Source organism: Misgurnus anguillicaudatus, chromosome 9 (assembly GCF_027580225.2).
Source record: "Misgurnus anguillicaudatus chromosome 9, ASM2758022v2, whole genome shotgun sequence".
Classification (NCBI taxonomy): Eukaryota; Metazoa; Chordata; class Actinopteri; order Cypriniformes; family Cobitidae; genus Misgurnus; species Misgurnus anguillicaudatus.
The window spans coordinates 6,009,132-6,018,154 of NC_073345.2; the positions used below are offsets into that span (position 1 = coordinate 6,009,132).

Consider the following 9,023-nt stretch of genomic DNA (forward strand, 5'->3'; position numbering starts at 1 on the left):
ATATTGTGTGTGTTTGTAGTCTTTTCAGTGTGGCGCTGGAGCTGATAACCAAAAATCGAGACGTCAGAGGGCAGTCCGGTGGGAAGCCAGGCGGATTTGATGTGAAGGTTTTAAGAGCATTTAGAGTTTTACAGCCCCTCCGCCTTGTCTCAGGAGTTCAACATCTTAAGTGTGTCAACATATTAACCTATTTTTTCAGCATTTGGCCATAACGTGATGCTGAAAATAACACAAACTAAGACTGGTATTTTGTTAATATGTATATCAACTGCCCCTGTGTTTGTGTGTTTGCAGGTCTACGGGTGGTGCTAAATTCAGTCATTAAAGCCATGGTTCCATTGCTTAACATTGCTCTGCTCGTTCTGTTTGTCATTATCATCATGTATGCCATCATGGGCCTAAAGCTATTCATTGGGAAGATGCATGCGACCTGCTATCTGAATGGCACACGACCGATTCCTACCTTTCCTACATTCATTCTACAACATACCAAAGTTCCAGTATGATAATCTTTTTCATAAGTTTTTTCCCCTCTCTCTGTGTGTGTTGTGGTTTCTCCAGGTAGGTACATTAGCAGAGGAGGAGCCCGCCCCCTGGGCTCTATCAGGTCATGGCCGTCAATGTCCTCTTAAAGGCACTGTGTGCAGGGATGGTAGGCACAGGCCCAACAATGGCATCATGAACTTTGACAACTTCCTGTTTGCCATGCTGACTGTGCTCCAGTGTATCACCATCGAGGGATGGACCGATGTGTTGGTAAATCAGAAACTTCAGAGACTGTGTTTGTGTTTCAAATGAATGATGCTATGGGCTTTGAACTGCCCTGGGTCTATTTGATCAGTCTGGACGTCTTCGGCTCTTTCTTTGTCCTCAGTCTGGTGCTGGAAGTTCTTAGCAGGTGAGCAAACATGATTTTATTCAATGCCCATGGAATGAATACGTCTAATGCCATTAACAAAAAATATAGGCATGTTTTTCCTGATTGTGTTTGTGCTGTTTGAATATAACAATGGTCTCCAACATGGTGCCCCGGGGCAATTTTAATATTTATTATATATTTTTTATATTAGCTTGGCTTCTTTTATGCATGTTAACATTTTAAACAATAATAAAACATCAAGTAAAATAAAAATAAAATCAAGTAAAACAAATGTTTTAAGTACACTCTTAAAAAAAATGGTTCTATATCGAACCAGAAATGGTTCTATCACCTGCTTCATATATGGAACCCCCAAATGGTTCAATATAGAACCACTTTAATGGGTTCATTAAAAAGAACCCCAAATGGTTCTTTGAATCAAAGTTAGATGGTTCTATTTAGAACCATTAAAGGTTCTTTATTATTATGAGTAATTTATTATTGATAAGAAATTATAACCGATCTAGAAAATTATAAAAGTTTACTATTTATTAATTGTATTATACAGAAATATAAATCTATAAAAATTACTTAAAATCACATCTCTTTATTCTGTATTAGACAGCAAAACTTTGGTTTACATTTAAAATGTCTCATTACATTCAACCATTTAGTTATTTAATTATTTCCATTAAGCATTTTCACTTTTTAATAAACATACATATACATATATATATATATATTGCATCTCTGTATTAAACAGCTAAACTATTAATTACACTATACATAAAAAATTTTGTTCAAGTTATTTCCCTTACGCATAGATACTGTACAGTATATGCAGTACTAAGTTTTAGTAACTTTTACATGTGTCTGAAATGATGAAAAGAAATCACGGTAACACTTTACAATAAGGTTCATTAGTTAACATTAGTTAGCTACACTAGTTAACATGAACTAATAATGAACTGCACTTATACAGCCTTTATTAATCTTTGTTAATGTTAATTTCAACAATTACTTATACTTTATTAAAATCTTGTTAACATTAGTTAATGCACTCTGAACTAACATGAACAAGCAATTAAAGCTTAAATTTTTATTAACTAACATTAACAAAGATGAATAAATACTGTAACAAATGTATTGCTCGTGGTTTGTTCAAGTTAGTTAATACATTAACTAATGTTAACTAATGAACCTTATTGCAAAGTGCCACCGAAATCACAATGCATTTAAAGACAATTCATGAACAATCTATTAAATAAAAAGACAATTTACACAAGTTGATTGTACATTTGTTTTGTACAGGTATTAAAACTTAAGCATATATTTTATAAATTAATGTCACTGCGTGCTTAATGGCAAAAGGGTATTGAACATTGAGGAGAAAAAAAAACGCAAACAGTTGTCACGGAGTGACTATGCGGGGGGGAACCAAAAGGAGACTGAAGAGGTTCCGCCCGGACCGGTTTGTACAGACACCGGCACTTCCGGGTTCCCCGGGAATCCCCGCACTCACTGAAACAAGGCACAGCTGTGTGAGTGACGTGGCGAGCGATGGTTGGGCGAGCCACGCCATGGAGGAGGATATAAAGAGAGAAGGTAGAAGTTACTGTAAGGGTCACAGAGTCCGAAGAGTCCGCAGGCTCTGCTGATCCGGCGACCGCTAGGTAGCGGGCGGAAAGAGTGCGGGGCTGGTCCGGGCGAAAGGACGGCGTGGTTGTGTATAGGAAGTTACTTGTCAGAGTGAAGTTTGATCGCGTTGGATATACGCTGCAGATGCCGGCTGGGTTGTTAGTCGTTCGGGTGCTGAAATACGTAGTTCTGCTACGGCTGGGAGCTGTGGAGGAAGAAGAAACACTGTTCAACAGTCAAGTAAGAACCTCTTGAAACGGAAATACACAAAGCTTTCTTTAAGTGTTGTGCTGTGTCCTTGTCGTCCGTACTCACCTTAGGAGGGTCTTGGACCTTTGTGGATGCCATCAGGGGCCGCCGCGACGGTGTGTGCCCAACCCACCCAGATACGCTCTCTAGCGGTGTTCCAGCTGGAGTCACGTGGAAACCCCTCCAACGTCCCTGGCCCCGTAATACTCCCCCTGAGGGCGAGAAGCGAGATTTTTAGATTCCCATTCCCCACTTTAGTTTTAAATAATTTAAATAAAGTTTATATTTTGATATTTTACTTATCTCTGGTTTCTCTGCTCATTGGGGTGCTTTGGGACCTCCTCGAGGTGGAACTAGGAGGAGCGTGATCCGCGACAGGGGTGGTCCGCTTCTCCGACCTGTGACACAGTCATTCCACAGCCTGTGATGTCAATGTCTTCCACATATTAAGTTCACATTGTCCATTATAAAGTTGATACATTCAGATTTGAGAAGATCAGGAGAGCCGTTGAACACTATGGTTGGTGTGGGACCTTTGGGTTCCTGTAAAACAAACATTTCACCTTTTAAGTGCTTCTTACCAATTAACAGAAGCCATCAAATAGACTTAAAATTATCCCATAATAACACAAATAAAGTATGACAACTAGGCAAGCGACACTCACGAAAAAACAAGACTCATAATAAATGATGTGGAGCTGTATGCTATTTAAGGGTAAACAGAGTAATATTTTTATATTTGCATTGAATGTTACTTTAAATAAAGTGCCTCAAATGCTAACTAAATTACAGAAGACTATACCTACACTATTTACACAGTCAAGGAAGCTGGGATTTTCTTGAAATAATGCTTGCAATAACATAAGTGCAGCATTCCTCACCAGACCTACAAAGATACAAATTATTGTACATTAGGTACAGAAATCAATTACAGGGACATTTTACTCAAAAAAGAAAACTCATTCACTCACTCGTTATTTCAAATGTTCACAGCTTTCTTTCTTCAGCAGAACACTAACACAAAAAAGATTTTGAAGAATGTCTGTAACCGAACAACTTTGGTAGCAATTTAATGGACACCAAACCAATGCAGGTCAATGGGCACCATTGTTGTTCGATAACCATACTTTTTCAAAATATCTTCTGTTGTGTTCTGCTGAAGAAAGTGACGACAATTTTAATTTGTGGGTAAACTTTAACTCTTTCTCAGCCAGCGTCTCTTAATTAACAAGTTTACTCTTCAATGGCAAGGAAAAAGTTTATACTAACATTATTTTCATATTTTCACTTATACAATTTATAGGTGCTAGAACCTTTACATTGACAATGCAAATAAAGCTACTTTACACTGGACAAAGAACAAGCACCTTCTGTGGTTTCCTCTCCAATGAGATTGGCGTAGAGATGTTTTTTACTTCCTTCTTTTGCACTCCTGATGATGTTTGGGGCCATTTTATTTAGAGATGTTTCCATGTTCTTCACCAAGTCTGTTCCAAACCTCATTGTCATTCCATGCAGCATCTTAAAACACAAAATCTTTATATATCCACTTTCAGACAAACATTTGTACCACCAAACTTGCTCGTATAACTACTCGTCTTAAATAGGAAAAACGTTGATGTGTTTGGTCACTTCTAACTTTATCTCTAAATGGTACCATTGAATGAATGGGGCTAAGCTAAATGCTATCGTAGCGTCGCAGCGCGCTCCAGCGCTTACGTGCACACACACAGATGATAGAGGGATGATTCAACAGTTCTTAGTTAAGGTAATAACATATTTTAATATTGAAAATGAGTAGACTATTCCTTTAAGTCCTCAAACACTTTACAGTCTTTAATGCTAAATTCTAAATGAAATACATACAGTAAGAATTATCATTAAAGCTACAAAACACAGATTTCTTTAATTTTGCTCTTTGATGAACATTAGTGACAGTCGGGTTTACGAGGTCTTTTAAGCACCTTACCTTTTTGCATCAATGGGGTTTATATTTTAAAGCCAGTGACGTGTCTGATCATTTATTAACCATGGTTATCTGTGGGGGAGAGGAAAAAAGCATAAATTACACTTCACAAACCAAATACACATAAAAACCTGAACACGTTTGGGTTTTAAAACATTTGAATGTTAAATGTAAGTGTCTAAACAGCTACCATCACATTAATTATTTGTGTGCATCACAGAAAACATGCATATCTAACGTTAGACTTGTTGCGGATACAAACGCTGCACTGCAATCGTGCATTTATAATACAGACCGGCGGAATGTTCTCAACTTTGGCCAGCAGTTTCCACTTTCCTTCCGAGTTTAGCTCCAACCCTGATAAAACACTCGTGAACAAGCGAACAATACTCACGGAATATGTGTAAAACTGCGACAAACATTTAACTACATATAATTTCCCTTCTACCGTCTTCCACCCGGTTCCTTTGACCACGCGCTTCACTGAAATGACTGTCTCGAATTTCGTCTCCTTACAACACAGCTGTCTTATTCTGATTGGCAATTTAATTTAAAATGACAAAGAAATAAAGCAGGACTGTAACGTAATTCATTAAAACCCGGAACAAAATGTATTTAACAGAGCTTTTATAACTGACGGTTGACGAAGCCCGTCAAGTGCTTCAACGTTACCAGCAGTATTTTACCTGAGGTAAATATTATAAATGTAGCTTCTAGTATCACTATTTAGCACAACACCTACTCTAACAAAATAAATATTAATTAATTATACTAAATGTTTCAGTAATATCGTTTCAAAAATGTAAAGTTTACTTACCTCAGGGTACAAACAAATGCCGGTCCGGAGTCCGAACTCCTCACCTCAGTTTGAAAAAAAACTGTCACGTCACGAGGCTCATCTTCGCTTATGGTGCAACGCATATATACGCCACCAGAGGGCACTTTTGCGATTATTTGTTTTTAATGCCCCTTCAGGTTAAATTAAACAAACATTGACAATTTAGAATGTACAAAATAAAGAAAACACCTGGTAATTCACCAAAAACGCAAACTGCACTGTAAGTTTCATGCTAATGTACAAACTTGCATAAAAAAGCTCACAGGAAATAAATCATACATTAAATATTAATAGCCTATTTGTTGACTCTCTCTTTATTTGACCACAGCCTATTGACACAAAAAGGTTTGTGAATGAGTTGTGTAGGTTTGTAAATGAGTTGTGTAGGTCTGCAATTATTGTGTATCTTTAGTTTACACTTCAGTCACAAAACGTGAATTATAGAACCATTTTAATAAAAATGGTTCTTTGCCTTCCAAGGGTTCTATATGGAACCCGTTTTTTGGTAAAAGGTTCTATTGGCCAAGTATAGAACCCCACGGTTCTATATAGAACCTCAAGGAACCTTTTTTTTTTAGAGTGTAGACTATATAATAAAAGTTGTCCTCCAGATTTTATCCATTGTTGTAGCTTTTGCTTACAAAAAGGTTGGAGACCCCTGGTATATAATCTCTTTTACCAGTGTTACAGTATTGCATGGCTTGTGGGCCCCCTGCAGCTCACCAAGCTTTAATGTGTGCCTCATGGCAGTAAATACTAAAGTGATATGATCATGCAGTCAGGCACTACTGTAGTTCTGTCTTTTCTGCCCTGGATTTTTGCTTTGTTAGAACCATGGACTGTAAAAATTATGCATGTAGTGTCCGTGACGTCACCCATAGGTTTGTGAAAAGCTTTTTTGAAGTTTAAGTAGGCGGTCTTTGCGGTCGCCATCTTAGCAGCGCGTCATCACTCGTTGATAACCGAAAATGGGTAAAGAGGTGGGATGTGGTTGAAGCTTAGGTGACTGGTTGCTAAAACCACGCCCACTTACATGGCCGTGGGAAGTGGGGGTGCTGCTATTGGTGAGAGATTTTTTTAAGTAAAAAATATTTTGCACAATTTATATATTATGAATATTTTAGGAAATTATTTTTGACCCACGTAGGTTATTATGTGTATTTTGGATTTTAATTTCATTACTGTCTGCCTACCCATCCGTGGCCTCATCCAAGCGCACTTTCTTTTCCTTGGGTCTTTTGAAGACATGGGTACGCAGCACCATGACCCAGAAAAGACTCAAACACCTTTCGCTGATGCATGCCCACACAGAAATTCTGAACTCCCTGGACATTCGTCCCCTAGCTCATGAGAGACTTTGGACTCTATTATACAACAGGCGAAATGCGCGACGTGAGTGTCTTTTGCTAGGGTAAAGAGAGCGTTGATAATATACGTGCATACAGTATTAACGGAATGACAACGCAGGTTTGCTTATCACATACATGGATGAGCAGCAGCACAAAAACGTTTTTTAATGTGAAAAATTAAAAGATTAAAATGTAACATTATTATTATTATTATTATTATTATTATTATTATTATTATTATTATTATTATTATTATTATTATTATTGAGTTTCTTTGACATAAACGATGACCGATTATAAGACGTTAGAAGGCGTAAAGAGCTGCTTCATCTGTAGCTAAGTAAATAAATGCTTTGCTTTAAACTAATACATCTATTTTAAATGTTTTTTTACTCTGTACCTGTGGATATGGTGAGATGAGAACAATTTTTAAGTAATGCTTTAAAAAAAAACATTTCGCTGTCCAAGTGCTGAAACGGCTCTCCGCACGTTTGTAAATAATTTTTTCTCTTGTATCTCTCTACAGTACAAACCTTATATAAAGCCTAATATATTCTAAAAATATAATTATACACCATGTATTTCTTTATAAAAGTATACAATTTCAGAACTAATCCATCATTATTTTGTTCAAATTATGAATTATTTAGTAAAAAAAGATCTATATAAAAATATACTACGTATGTTACTGTGAGAATATTTTACCACTGTTAACCGACATGTCATCCTAACTTAAAAACGAAAGTAAAAAATGTTCGTCCGCATGGACATTGAAAATTGCCAATTTTAATTAATATTATATGTTATAGTATTATATGTTGTATGTAAATAAGTTGTATGTATATCTGACGTTGTAATGAAAGTAATCCCCCCTGGGATTATTACAAGTATTTTTGCTTCTGATTAATAGCGCATACTGTACATTCAACTGATAACTGATGATGCCTGTGTGTTTCAGACCCTGGCTGTGTGCACTGAAGTGTATATCTCAATGTATTTATTTTTAAAATGTATTTTAAATAGGCCTATAGGCTCATAGGTTTTTTGTTAAAAAAATTCACAGCACCCCCTGTTCAAAATGACTTCCAGCGGCCCTGCCCACTTAGCTCGACAGTAGTGATAGCAGTGTCAGTTCACTCAAGTGGCCACGCCCTTAATTATGCAGAACTTTAAGGGTGAATATAATTTAAACTGATGAGTTACAAAAAAATTCACAGTTGTCATGAAGGCAAAAATTAGCTATACAGACCAAAAACATTGTTTGTACCACGCTGTAAGCATATTCTTTTCTACTGTAAAGTTGGGCATTTTAACATGAGGGTCTATGGGAATTGACTCCCTTTTGGAGCCAGCCTCTAGTGGCCAGTCAATAAATTGCAGTTTAAGAAACTGATGAAAAACGTATATTTTGTAGATATCTGCCTGAAAAAAACAGGAGAAGAAATTAAGAGTTTGATTCCAAAATGCAATAAATCCATTTTGACTAATTTAGGTAAAAATGTGTCTTCTATGCTAAGAAGGTGTTGAGATTAAAACCACTATTTTCTGTTACAAACTTTCACATGGCATCTTTAGGTTATGATATCCATAAATCCATAATTTTATTTTCAAAGATTTTTTTTAAAACTATTGAATCAATATATAAATGTGCATTCATCTTCGCTATGTTATATTAATTTAGTTGGCTAGTGGTATGCACTGATAAAAAAACATGAATGGCATTAATTAAAACACTTACTTTAGTATATTAAAAACACTGTCAAAACTGCTGTCATCCTTGGGACGTCGTCGCTCAAACTTTTTTGACAGGGATCAGCTTAGCTGTAAAATGTTTTGGTCCTGATACATTTTTTTTGACTTCCTGAAATAATGGAAAGTTTTTTATAAGATCCTCTGGGGTCAAAGTGTTAGCATGACAAAAGCTTGATGCTATCATGTGAGAACAAGATACTCGTAAAGCCAACACAGAAGTGACTTAAACTGCAATTCATCGACTGGCCACTACAGGCTGGCTCCCCCTCACGTGTGTTCGCTAACCACACTTCACCATTCAAAGTCGGACCAGACTGCTTTGCTCAATTACGCTCCCCACTCACCTCCAATTTCCTCAGGCTCCGGTGAAAT

General features: G+C 36.8%; 1 long non-coding RNA gene across 3 annotated transcripts; it reads right to left on the bottom strand.

The window, feature by feature from the left end:
- Positions 1–1,589: 1,589 nt before the first annotated feature.
- On the bottom strand, positions 1,590–5,804 carry LOC129419696 (uncharacterized). Of its 3 annotated transcripts, none has more exons than XR_012370980.1 (6): positions 5,530–5,804; positions 4,716–4,784; positions 4,114–4,267; positions 3,553–3,632; positions 2,813–3,289; positions 1,590–2,702 (listed from the first exon to the last, which is right to left on the bottom strand). It is a non-coding gene; the product is annotated as an uncharacterized lncRNA (long non-coding RNA). The 3 variants fall into 3 exon arrangements; XR_012370982.1 differs by lacking the exon at positions 5,530–5,804 and adding an exon at positions 5,107–5,381; XR_012370981.1 differs by lacking the exon at positions 5,530–5,804 and adding an exon at positions 5,008–5,381.
- Positions 5,805–9,023: the final 3,219 nt, after the last annotated feature.